Source organism: Magallana gigas, chromosome 6, assembly GCF_963853765.1.
Source record: "Magallana gigas chromosome 6, xbMagGiga1.1, whole genome shotgun sequence".
Classification (NCBI taxonomy): domain Eukaryota; kingdom Metazoa; phylum Mollusca; class Bivalvia; order Ostreida; family Ostreidae; genus Magallana; species Magallana gigas.
In genome coordinates this window covers 48,840,509-48,852,574 of record NC_088858.1, presented here as the reverse complement: position 1 = coordinate 48,852,574, position 12,066 = coordinate 48,840,509, and the positions used below count along the sequence as shown (strand labels likewise).

The 12,066-nt window shown below is 31.2% G+C and overlaps 1 long non-coding RNA gene across 2 annotated transcripts in view; it reads right to left on the bottom strand.

Annotated features, from left to right (window-relative positions):
* Window positions 1-1,454: 1,454 nt before the first annotated feature.
* Window positions 1,455-12,066, bottom strand: part of LOC136276551 (uncharacterized) — an 11,517-nt gene continuing 905 nt past the window's right edge. The window contains exons 1-3 of one of the 2 annotated variants that reach the window (XR_010715055.1): window positions 7,381-7,692; window positions 7,014-7,252; window positions 1,455-1,529 (exon numbers count right to left, since the gene is read on the bottom strand). This is a non-coding gene — a long non-coding RNA (uncharacterized lncRNA). Of the gene's footprint in view, window positions 1,530-7,013; window positions 7,253-7,380; window positions 7,693-12,066 lie in introns of those variants that run through there. The other variant, XR_010715056.1, reaches the window with a different exon arrangement.

Genomic DNA, 12,066 nt, shown 5'->3' with positions numbered 1-12,066 from the left:
GCTTTGTTTTGTTTTTGGGCCTTTTCTTGGTTGTTGTATTTACCGCTAAACACACCAATCTTACTTTATGCTATTATCCACGTAAAAAAAATAATTTAAAAATGATATAAAGCTCGTGTTACTAACTCAAAGATTTGTTTACATTTTATTGCAGTTAATATTGACATTGTTTTTTATTCAAATTTTTCAAACAAACCGATGTTAGATTTTTAAATTTATTTTTTTTAAATTTTACAACCGAACTAATTTCTTGCTATTTAATCCGATTATTCACATGTCTTGATTTTTATCAAAGTAATTGGATGTTTTGAAATTTAGAATCGTCTTCAATATTTTTGTCGGATTATGAATGATAAACCATGGCGTAATTGAAAGTTTGTGGATTAATCAATAGACCGAATGAGATTAACATCACCTTGCTTGCAGGTGAAGGCTTTCAGCTTCCCGAATTAATCGACGTTTAGTCCGTTATCGCCCAAAAAGGGAAAATATTACTAACCCGTCACTCATATATTTTTCAAGATAAAACCATGCTTTTGATCTCAAACATTAACAAAGATGAAATTTATGGTGAAAATATAAAACAGTAATTTGGGGCGTGGCCACCATGCCTAACCCGACAGGTGCGAGTTTGATCCGCTAGAGATTCTATTTTGAAATTGGTCATAAATTATGCATTGATATTGCGGCGAATATGGAGACGAGAGTCAACAATCTAACCCTAGTTGATCACAACAATATATTATCTGAATAAAAACAATTTCTGTAAATTGGAATAAAAGATCAGTGAATGTTACAGACAACACGAGGTGTATTTGCAATATGATCCCCCAGTAGATAGAGTCTTTATACGACAGATCTATTCAGCTGCAGTAAATTGGTGACCAGGGGTCGCCACAAGCCCACCACATGTTAAACCAAGTAAAAGCGATCACCTCATTACGTCTCTCGCCGAAGTTTCTATGACTTTTATTCTGTATGTGCAGAGCGGAAATTATTACACTTGAACCAGAGGCTCCGAATGAACTATTTTTTTCAGTAGTGGTAATGTGGCGGAAGTTATCACAGCAATTTACTCCTCCGAGACACTGATATTACAAATTTTCGTTTTTCGGATTATATCCGATCTTATTGCTCCAAGTTAATCCATTTTTCCATTGAATACATGCAAATCTATAATTTATTTGTTTTTGATGCAGTTAGTGTGAAAAATTACGGGAAACATTATCCATCTAATATAGACCATATTAAGAAAATGCTAGAAATGCAACACTGCGTCTGATGGTAACTGTTAAAGTTATAATACCAGGTATTGGTTGATATAAATCATATTCGTGTTAAGGGATAAATGGAAAACCACATATACATGTAACAAATATTAAACTCACACCTTTTTTGAAGTCAACAATTTATTTGATTTTTTCACAGTTTTTAAAGATAAATAAAAAGACATATTTCATAAATAAAATTTATTTCTAAGAACCATAACAATAAAAAATCTTCGTTAAATCCTGTTTCTTTGATTAGCCCTGAAAAGAGATAATAAAAATCATGAATGATTAAACAATGGCTGCGTATGTTATAAATATAATCATTGCCCTTGTCAGTCGTATTCATTCTTGAAATATTTTATGAAATTTATGATGGATTGGTCACAACCAATCAGTGATCAGTGACATCATATTACGTGCTTTGATCTTAATATTAATCTAAACCTAAAATCATAACATCGAATTTATCAATGTATGTGCATGTGGTGGTTGTTTATTGTTTATAAAAAAGAATTAATTATGGTTTTCATTTTTCAAACGATAGAGTTTGGGGATAATCAACGTCTCGGAAATCAAGTAGTTTTATACAAAACTATATTTCTGAACAATTGACAATTTCTTTATTCTCTGAACTGCATAAATTACAGTGTTGAGAAAAATCAATTGAACAATAATACATATAATACATTGCATGCATTGGAGAGTGAAAAATGAAAAAAAGTATGATTAGAAATTAATCCAGAGAGCTAACTCTCTCAATTATAACTTTAATGAATTTACACAGATTAATCAACAATTTTTTTATCATTAGTATTAAAGAGTTGTTGAAATTTGTAAACATTTGGTTGTGTGTAGAAGTATGAAGGTATGTAAAACTCTCTTATCTTTAATTGTTATATCTGTACAATGAAATAAATAATGAATTTCATCTCCTATCTCAATACAGTTACATATGGTACATATACGGTTTTCACGAGGTATATCATACCATCTACCCCGTTCTATAGACAATTTAGCATTACTTGTTCTAAAAGTACAAAAAGATTTCTGATATTTGGAAGGCAGATCTAATAAGTATTTTTCCAATGATAATGGGGTTTTAAAAAATCTATAGTTAATCCCTTTTGATGAATTATACATTTCACTATTCCATAACTGCTTGAATTGGTCAAGAAGTATATGAAAACCGAAACTTAGAGATATGAAGTTAATTTTTTTTTTGCTTTAATCGATAACATGTATACATGATCATCAGAGAAGACCAAAGTGTATTTTCGTTCAGCAGATCCATAAGACAATTCTGGAGTGGCAACACCTGAAGGCCAACCACTCTCACCTGCCAGGAAAAACCAAAGTCCCCGCGTGGGCGTCAAATGCAACAAATACAGGCATAGCTGTTTTAATAGGGTTTGTCGTAATCACGTACAACACCTATATTGTTTTTATCATTTCATTTCAGTGAAGCAAAATCATCAGCAGAATTAAAAAAAAAAAGTTCAGCAGACTCAAGATGAAATTTCGAATAACTCAGAGTTGTTTAGAAATATTGATTCAAAATAAAATATAATTATAAATATTAAATATAAGTATGTAGAGAAAAACATATATGTGTGTGGATCTTTTAAATCTGTAAAAATATAGAATTATATGTTAAATTGCTGTAGAAAATTTATAAAATGTCCATTTTATCAAATGGGTTTTTTTGGTTAATGTTTTAGGTTATAAACATTATGAAATGGTTAAATCGTAATGTACGGATTAATTTCCCTTCCGTTAACCGGTATTTCAACCAATAAAATGGGTGGATATTTTTACATCCCGCCTTTTCTACCAATCAGAAAGGAGAGGATTAACAGTCTGCGTACCACTTCACAAGGGAGACAACAACAATGCTGCTGCCCCTGCTAGAATCTGAACCCGAATTGTGTGTTGTTAAAAACCAGCGATAGGTTAACCCACAAACAAAAATAATTTGTCTTACAATACAAACTGCTTATACTGTATATTAACGTTATCTACTATATATTTGCAATTACTTTGTAAATGTATGTCTATGAATTTAATTATTATAAAGTCAATAACTATAAGTAACATGTAATATTACATGTTCTATGCCAATTGTATACTGGGAGTATATTGTATGTATTATCATTAGGAGAGGAACTTGTAAGTTGCACGAACTTGTTTCCAATCCTTTTGTGTTATTTACACAATAAAATATGTTCAAATCAAAAAGAATAAATTCATAATTCTTAAAAGTAAGATAACAAATAAACTATAGATAAAAATAACTAATGAAAAGGGTCAACATATTGCATCGCATTATTCACTGAATTTTATATTTAATGCTTACTTGTTAAACAAAATTATTTTTTTATTGGTTGTTTATCTTGATTGTATTTTAAAGTATAGTATAGAAATTAATAATTTTTTAAAAAGTGAGAAAATAAAAATTTCAAGTGATATCAAAGTTGTATACGTTGATAAAAAATAAATCGCGGTAAACTAGATGATGATATGTTCAAATATTACGCTATATAATTAATTTGAGATTCTGTTTCGAAGTTTACCACTTGGTGGTTAGAAAAAGTAATGTGATTAAGAATTTTCCCGATGTTGGGCTTCAAAAGAAAACCCGCTAAAATAGTAAAAACAAATTGCAAAACTGAAACTATTGAACACAATAATTTAGTAATTTTGACTTTAAAATTAATATAAGGTACAAACAAAAAAAATTTGTCTCAGAAAATCAATTCATACTAGCGGTCCAATGACGGGTTATTTTTATGTCCGTTCCAAGTAATAAAAAATACTAATAAATCAATCAAACTTAACTCTCTATAGCACACAAACACGTGCATGAAATAGGTTACGGTTCATCATTTTACTTGATTAAATATAATATTAAAAAGGAAGAAAAAATGTTTTTAGAATATTTTTTGTTCTCTCGTTCAGAAGACAATTCGAAAAGTTTATTGAAATAAAAAAAAAAACCCAGGCATATGATTTATTAGATTTTATAAAAATCTTTTGTGCAATTTTTACATTTTATACAACTTAGGTTTTCTTCTAAAAGGAATTCATTAATTTTATATCTACTGATCAAAATTTCTTTGTGTGAATCATTGATTATATATGTAATATATGTTACTTTTTATGTGTATTTATCCGCGATCCTTTCAATAGATCTAATAATATTTATACATTGTATCATTGTTTCTATTGCACAAAATGTACATGAATAAATTAATTCTATTTCTTGGAAATAGAATTATAAGTGTAGATGATACACATGTAGATTTTGAATTTATTGACTGACAACCATTAATATATGTAACAGAATAGAACATAAATATATTTTGTCAATATGAGAGCTATAGTAAAACCATTATCATAATAAAAAAGTTTCCATATAAAACAAAATCATTGGAACTCATTTTAATACTAATTACAAACATCAACTTGAAAACAGGTAATGAAAACATAAACTTACATTAATCGTTTTCTGTTTACGAATTCACCATTTTAATTAAGTAACTTCTGCCACTACATGGTAATCTATACACCAAAGGCACAAGCCGCCAGAATATTTTTGTTTGAAATTCAGGAACTAGATTTACGATGTGTTTCAAGCAAATACCACTAGCTGCATATGCATATTTAAAGTAACTGCATAATGAAGAGAACAAATTTGCATTTCAATACACTGAAAATGGCAATTTAGTATCAAGTTAAACACGGAGATAAATCTCAATTATACAACAAGGTGTTGGAGCGTTGACTGAAAGCAAGCATACACTACTTACATCTTAGTGACGGTTTGTGTGTATTTCCACAGATACGAAAATTTACAATCAAATTAAAGACACCATATTCAAATATTATACCGGGATTTATCAGTTTATCCATACTCTCCTTGTTGTTAACCATGTTCTTTGATTATTTACTTCTTGTAAATAATAAAATGTGTTTGTAATTATTTGAATCTATTTACAAATCCATCTCAATATTTAATTATATTTGTGAGGTTTTTTTTAATGGCAGCTCGAGGATATTTATTAAATAATTATCATCATGGATCTATCAACAGATATTAAATAAGAGATTATTTAAACAATAATTTTTCTTGTACATTTTTTTTTTACCAAAGTACTACACAATTTACTGTTATTTCAGTAAATAAGTTAGAGCTCATATAAATACTATCCTATCATCATTTTTACAAAACATTGCTTAAATTCGTAATGTCTAAGTGTTTTACCATTCTAACATTTAGATCATGATAAAAATTAAACAGTATTTCACCAAACAAAATAACATACATCCCCCACACACACACCCTTAAACCCTCTGAAAAAAAAGAAAAAAAAGAAGAAAAGAACAGGTTCCATTTTGACCCCGAAGAATGGATGGCAGTGACTTTCTAAAGAGTTCAAAAATGTTTTGCGTGAGAAAAGTCAAACTTTCAAAAATTTAACAAAAACATGTTAAAATGTGTATATTTCTGTTAATTACTTGGAATTTTGAGCAAACACACTGTGAAAGCCCGAGGCGTCGAAATTCTGCGCCTAATTGATAATCAAAGACCTCAGCACTGTCCGGCATTGTAAGATATGCAATGGTCATTTGCTTTTCTTCTTATCCTTCCCAATTTCTGTGAGCTGTTTGTTTTCCTGACAAATATTGACACACTCTTACAAAATATAATGAGCTGGCCGGCACAGACCCGGCCAAATTCCCGTACTAATTTACTACCGATTTTTTTTTCTATGGAAGATAGGTAGATTCGATTTTACATTGTCGGCCAAAAGACGAACGTAGTTCTATTATTTGCTTTCAGAGTTCTCTCTCTAGATCTAACGATACGGATATAATATATGTCAAAATGACCCAATGAAAAGTTAACATTAGAAAGTGCGAACTTGCAACGTTTAGTATTATTAAAAAAGTGTAAGTACATTGGTAAGACAAAAATTAAAAAATATGATATGCAAAGGAAGATTTGAATTGATACAAAATCCCCCACCTCTCTCTCTCTCTCTCTCTCTCTCTCTCTCTCTCTCTCTCTCTCTCTCTCTCTCTCTCTCTCTCTCTCTTTCTCTCTCTCTCTCTCTCCCCTTAATTTTAATCAGAAAAGTAAATGCCCCATTTTTGTATTTTAACAAGTCAATCATACTATACATACATAGATCCCGCTAATGCCCGTAAACACACCACTACATTAACAGGTTTTCGCTGAAGAGTTTATATTAGAACAATGCGTTACGTCTTATTGCTAGAAACAACTCTCTCGCTTCGAATCTCAAGACAATTTAATACCATCAAGGTATTAACCTTGCTATTGTCGATATGATAATAGCAAATAAAACAACTGTTTTTGCTCAGATAAAGGGGTGTTTGTAAATGTTTTGTTATCGATTATGGAAAATCTTTATCCAAAGTGTGTTTGATCTTTCTGACAACCAAAAAAGGTCTGTGGATTTCGTGAATTAGATCAATTGTCAAATATCATTGGTTGTAAAAAATCAAGGGAAAATACTAGTACGTGTAATCTAGCGAAAATCAAATTCAACTCAAATTAAAATTATGGCAGATGTAAATTAATAATACTAGTATGCAAGAAGCGAAAGGAAATCCAACAATTCCAAAGCACACTGCTCAAACTTACAAAAAACCAACTTTTTATTATTTTTTTTCAAATAAAAAAGGCTCAAAACGATCTAATAAATACTTTTTTCCTACAATGCTGTATCAGTGTCGACGCTGGAAGTACAATCGTGCAAAGGGTGGGAAACAATGTCCTTCCATTAGTCCTAACTGTAATCTAATCAGTCATGAACTCCTACTATTAACTATATGGATGTGATGCTTGGAGGTGGATGCGCCGAGGATCTGCCAGAATCAGTGTAAAAAAGGGTGTCTGTACCGACTGTAATGACATTGAAGCAAGATCTCTGACTCAAGTCCTCCATTTCTGACATCTAAATATAAGAATCACTTCAAATATAACCTGTATCAAATATCACTTAATTTTTGTCAATGGAACTGCTTCAAGACACTGTTAAATGTTTTTAAGATGTCACACACACTCTTTTCTAGTCAACCTTACTTTAATTACCGAGTCTTGCACGTGTTTCGGATCAATACACCCATCTCCCGTGTCGGTTTTCTCCTTTATTCATTTCACATCACTTCCTCATATTCGCCACGGTGGGCCCTTGTCGTTCTTTTTGTCCGTGTCACAAATACAATTTGTTAAAATATACTCTGATATAGAAAGTGTGGATATTTTAACACTTAAACGATATTCACCAACAGGTGTTAATCTTTTATTTATAAGTGTTGTTACACAATAGCTTCATTTTAAAAAAGAATTCTAGATTCCAAATGTTTTGAGGTCCAACGATTTTAATTACACAGTAAGACCAAAAAGTTTGTCAATGTCGAACGGCGTCAATTTGCATTAAATTCGATTATTTCTGCAAACTTATTTTAGATGCAGTATAAAATACAAAACGAAAAGAAATCATATATAGGTAACAGGAACAGGGATACACGGGGGAACAGCCAATTTTTATTGCTGGTCTCAAGTTTTTTTTTTATATTTTTCAAATAGAAAAGCAAAGAAATAATCGAACGGATTGTATAATATTTGATATTTTAAGATATATATAGATTAGAAAAACATCAGAAGGAATTTGATGAATAGAGTTAAAAACCTAAACACAAATGGTTCCATATGATTTTAGTTGTCTCAATATGGATTTTTCTCGGGAGGAAAAAAAAAGTCCTAAGTTTTGGAGGAATATAAATGCTCTTAACCTCTCAAAAGTACAAAATATATTGATATATGTTTATTTAGATTTTTATTACTTTTTTGTAACAACAATAGCGAACAGCGCCCTGTTAACTTATGGCCTCATGTGACATTTGGCCTTGTCGCTATTATGGCTGTCTGTTTTCTCGGTAAACGTATATTCTTGTCCCGCTGCTTTTGTCAATTCTTGGCGCAATGGTTTTAGAAATATATATGTGCATGTACATAATAGGGTGTGTTTAGAAAATCAATTGTGTAAAAAAATTAGAATTGCAACCACAAAGTTAAAGTTCTAAATGTACTTTCAATGTCCTTTGAAGTAATTTTTTTCGGATTCCACAGAATTTTTAGGAAAAGGATTTTCTTTTTATTTTTTCTTTCTCTCCCTATTTAAGTATTTGTAATATATTAATATTGTAAGTATACATGCTAAAAGATGGCTTAACGTTAGATTCTTTCATTCAAAAACAGTCGATGAGGTATTACTTATGATTGAAACTACAACAGATTCGTGCAAATATCAATAATTAATCCAGAAAAATAATCATAGAAAATTTAAATTGCAGAATATCTTTGTTGGCGGGAAAAGTGACCGTCTGTCGGTATTTTCAAAAGGTGACTGGTGATGGCATCTGGCGCGTGACGACGCATGCCAAAAGACCCTATTTATGGATGTCGTGAATCGGTTGCCAGGAAACAGACAGATTGGAGCGGAGCCGGAATCTCTATGCAGACCTCGTGTCCCGAGATGAATGCTACTTCAATCGGGTCCTAGAACAGACTCTAGTTAAATACGTCATTGTCTTAAGCCCTCGGACGATGCATTAATTGATTAGGAAGATAAATTCTAATTCCAAGTAAACAGTTTTTAATAGCTCAAAAAGAAATTAGGTAGCATTTTTTTTTTTCAGAAAATTTGTCTAAAAAAAAACTTTCATGCACATGTATTACAAATTTATTGAGATAGGTTTTTGGACATCAGCTTCTGGTGTGTATATACAAAATGCGATTTCTAATTATATAAGCGAGGGGAAATCTGTAGTTCATTACTCTGCTGTACTCCCACTATTATATTGTCGCTACAATTCACTAACAATGGGCATAAATAAAAACATGTGCTTGGTTTAGAGTATATTTACCGAGCAAATATGGACAAAATGCAGGGCTAATCAGGGAGTATTTGAGCGATATCAGAGTGATTAGGCCGATCGGACGGCCCGGCCTGCCATATGATAAATAAACCCTTTATGGCGCTAAATATCGACGCTGCCATTGATCCCCGGGATTTATAACAAATCTCCGTTACCTTAACAACGCCCGAACACGTGTTGTAGGATATCGTTTCCTCTTAATTTGGAATATTTAAATTGTAACAAATTGGTTTGACCAAAAATGGGTCCTAGACCAAGTGGTTCGGAATAGGCCCCCGTTTTTCCGGAATTTATGAAAAAAAAAAACCGAGAAAAGGTACAAACACTTCCAGTTTTTATTGATAAACGAAAAATAAATATCCCCCTTGATTTTGGCCAATTTTTTAATAGTAAAATGTTTTTCATATAATTTAATTATAACATTTATAATATATTTGGTAACAAAGCTATTAACATTAACTTCAAGCTATTTTCTATTTACAATTCTCCTTTTTAAAAAAAATCGATTTAAATTAATTCTCCTTTCCATTTAAATATAAAAAATATGTTTACAACATGAAATGCTGACGATCCGAAAACATGTTACAATGAATGAATTAATGTCAACTCATGCCAATATCTGTTTTAAAATGTTCACGCATGAATTAGGATCATCAATGCGACACGTGTATTCTCCATTGTTTTTCGATCTTTGCTACATAATACATTGTTTAACACGTTTTTCCGACAAAGGCGAGAGAAAGTGAAGAACAAAACCGTCACTCATGATAACAACATGCATGTGTACACTTTTTTATCAATTTAAAAATCTTTGTTGATGTTTTCCCAAATTTTTACTTTAATACATGTATGTAGATTTTGTTTCTATTTTTGTTAGATTTTTATTTTGTTTTCCTTGCTTTCTACTTATGAAAGTAACCCGTTAAATTTTTTAAATTAAATGCATTTATTTAATTAATTTATTTATTAATAAATCAGTGTGTAAAGGTTCACAACATAAATTGATATTAAGATTCAATTCTTAAAAAACCCCAAAAAACAACTTTTCGATTGAAATGTGACAAATAATAAATACATAATGTTTTAATTATACACACAACTTGTATACTAGTAGTATGTATTTGTATAATTTCCCCGGTATCACTTTTAATTTTCAATGTAACATTTTAAAGAAATAAAGAAAGAGACAGCATTGATTTATAATATCAATTGTAACATAATAGTAACAATAGAAAGAAAAAAGTTAAGAGAATTTATCTCAGCAATACCCTAGTGCAAGTTTGCTTAGTTCGATTCTTGCTATTAAAAGCTCGCTTGAATGACAATTGTTTCAATCTACTATTCTAACAAAAGCAAGAAGAACGCCTATATAGAAGAAATTTAATGACATCATCAAACTTTCTTGTTCATTTCATTCGCATTAAATGAAAGTGGGTGATATCAATTAAGCGCTTTAACAAATAGTCATTGCAAATAAATCATGTTTACTATGGCGACGAATCATCGGAGCCTCATTGACAGAATCGTTCCGGACATCAATAGAAGTCAGGTAAAATAATGGACCCGATCTCCACACCTGAACGAACCTCCATCAAACGGAATATAATTTTTTTTCATTTTTTTTCGAGACAATATGCTATAACTCAGTTCAGATCCATGAAAAGAGATCAAACCAATTGTTTCCGCTAAAATCACATAACCATCGACAATGTGAATAACAGTACAGATGTTTGCATCAAATGAATTTCCGTTCTCGAACCGTTTATTAATTGTCAGGATTAAGGTATCATATTCGAGGACCATATTTCCATTTAGTGGCCTGCAATGGACGGAGATGGTCTGTTTTTGTTTCTGGAATCTTGGTTCCTACTTCGGTCGTCCAATTGTTATTGTTATCTAGGGGCACCCACACGAACCCAGTGTGGCGCTGTCGCAAGCTCTCTAGCTTATCCTAAGTTGTCTAATTATTCTTAAAATGCTGCAAGTACCTCTGGATTATTAGCACCAGTGATAGCAGGCTCTTGGCGATTAGTGTTGTATTTAATCAAGCTTTTGTGTAAGATCAATTAAAGTTTTGACAAGAAACGTTCAATCTTTAAGTTATATAAAATTTTAATTTCTTTTAACGGAAAAAATATTCTCAGTACTATTTGCAATTTTAGTTCAGTGACTTTTGTTTTTAAAAGTGTTAAAAAATAAAATGAAGAGGAAACAACAATCGAATGATACATGAATATAAAAATAAGGTAAATATTCATAAATAAAACCATTTTCCCCTTCATAATTCTAATGTCCTGCTAGACTTCAGATATGAAATTATACAAGTTTGATGGCGTTCAAGAACAAGATTATCAAAACAAGTTCCTAAAAATTCCTAAATCTTGTTCATGTATCTACTTCACAGATAGTAGACATTCTGTAGGAAGTCGCTTAGATCAAATAAAAAAGGATTACTTAGATGCATGCAGGACAATCATATATGTTCTTTCTATTGACTTTCTCGTCACTGTATATTTAAAAACGTTTTTCTGTCAATAAGTCGCGCTGTGTTCAAATTTACTTTCGGTAAACAACACGAAGAAACAGGAGTTAGACAAGGGAACAGGTGTTGATTGAACGTCAAAGAACAAATAAACACATTCGCTATGTCAGGTCCAGGTGTCCACGGGTTAGAGAAATGGTCAAATTCATCAGAGGGGTTTTCGACTTCTTTTTAATAAAATGCCTCCACAAATTGTCTAATTATGATTAGTAATGGCCCCAAATCGGGCCGCTTATCTCCATGTCTATTCAAACAGGCACGGAATCACGTCCCCAATGTTGTTGT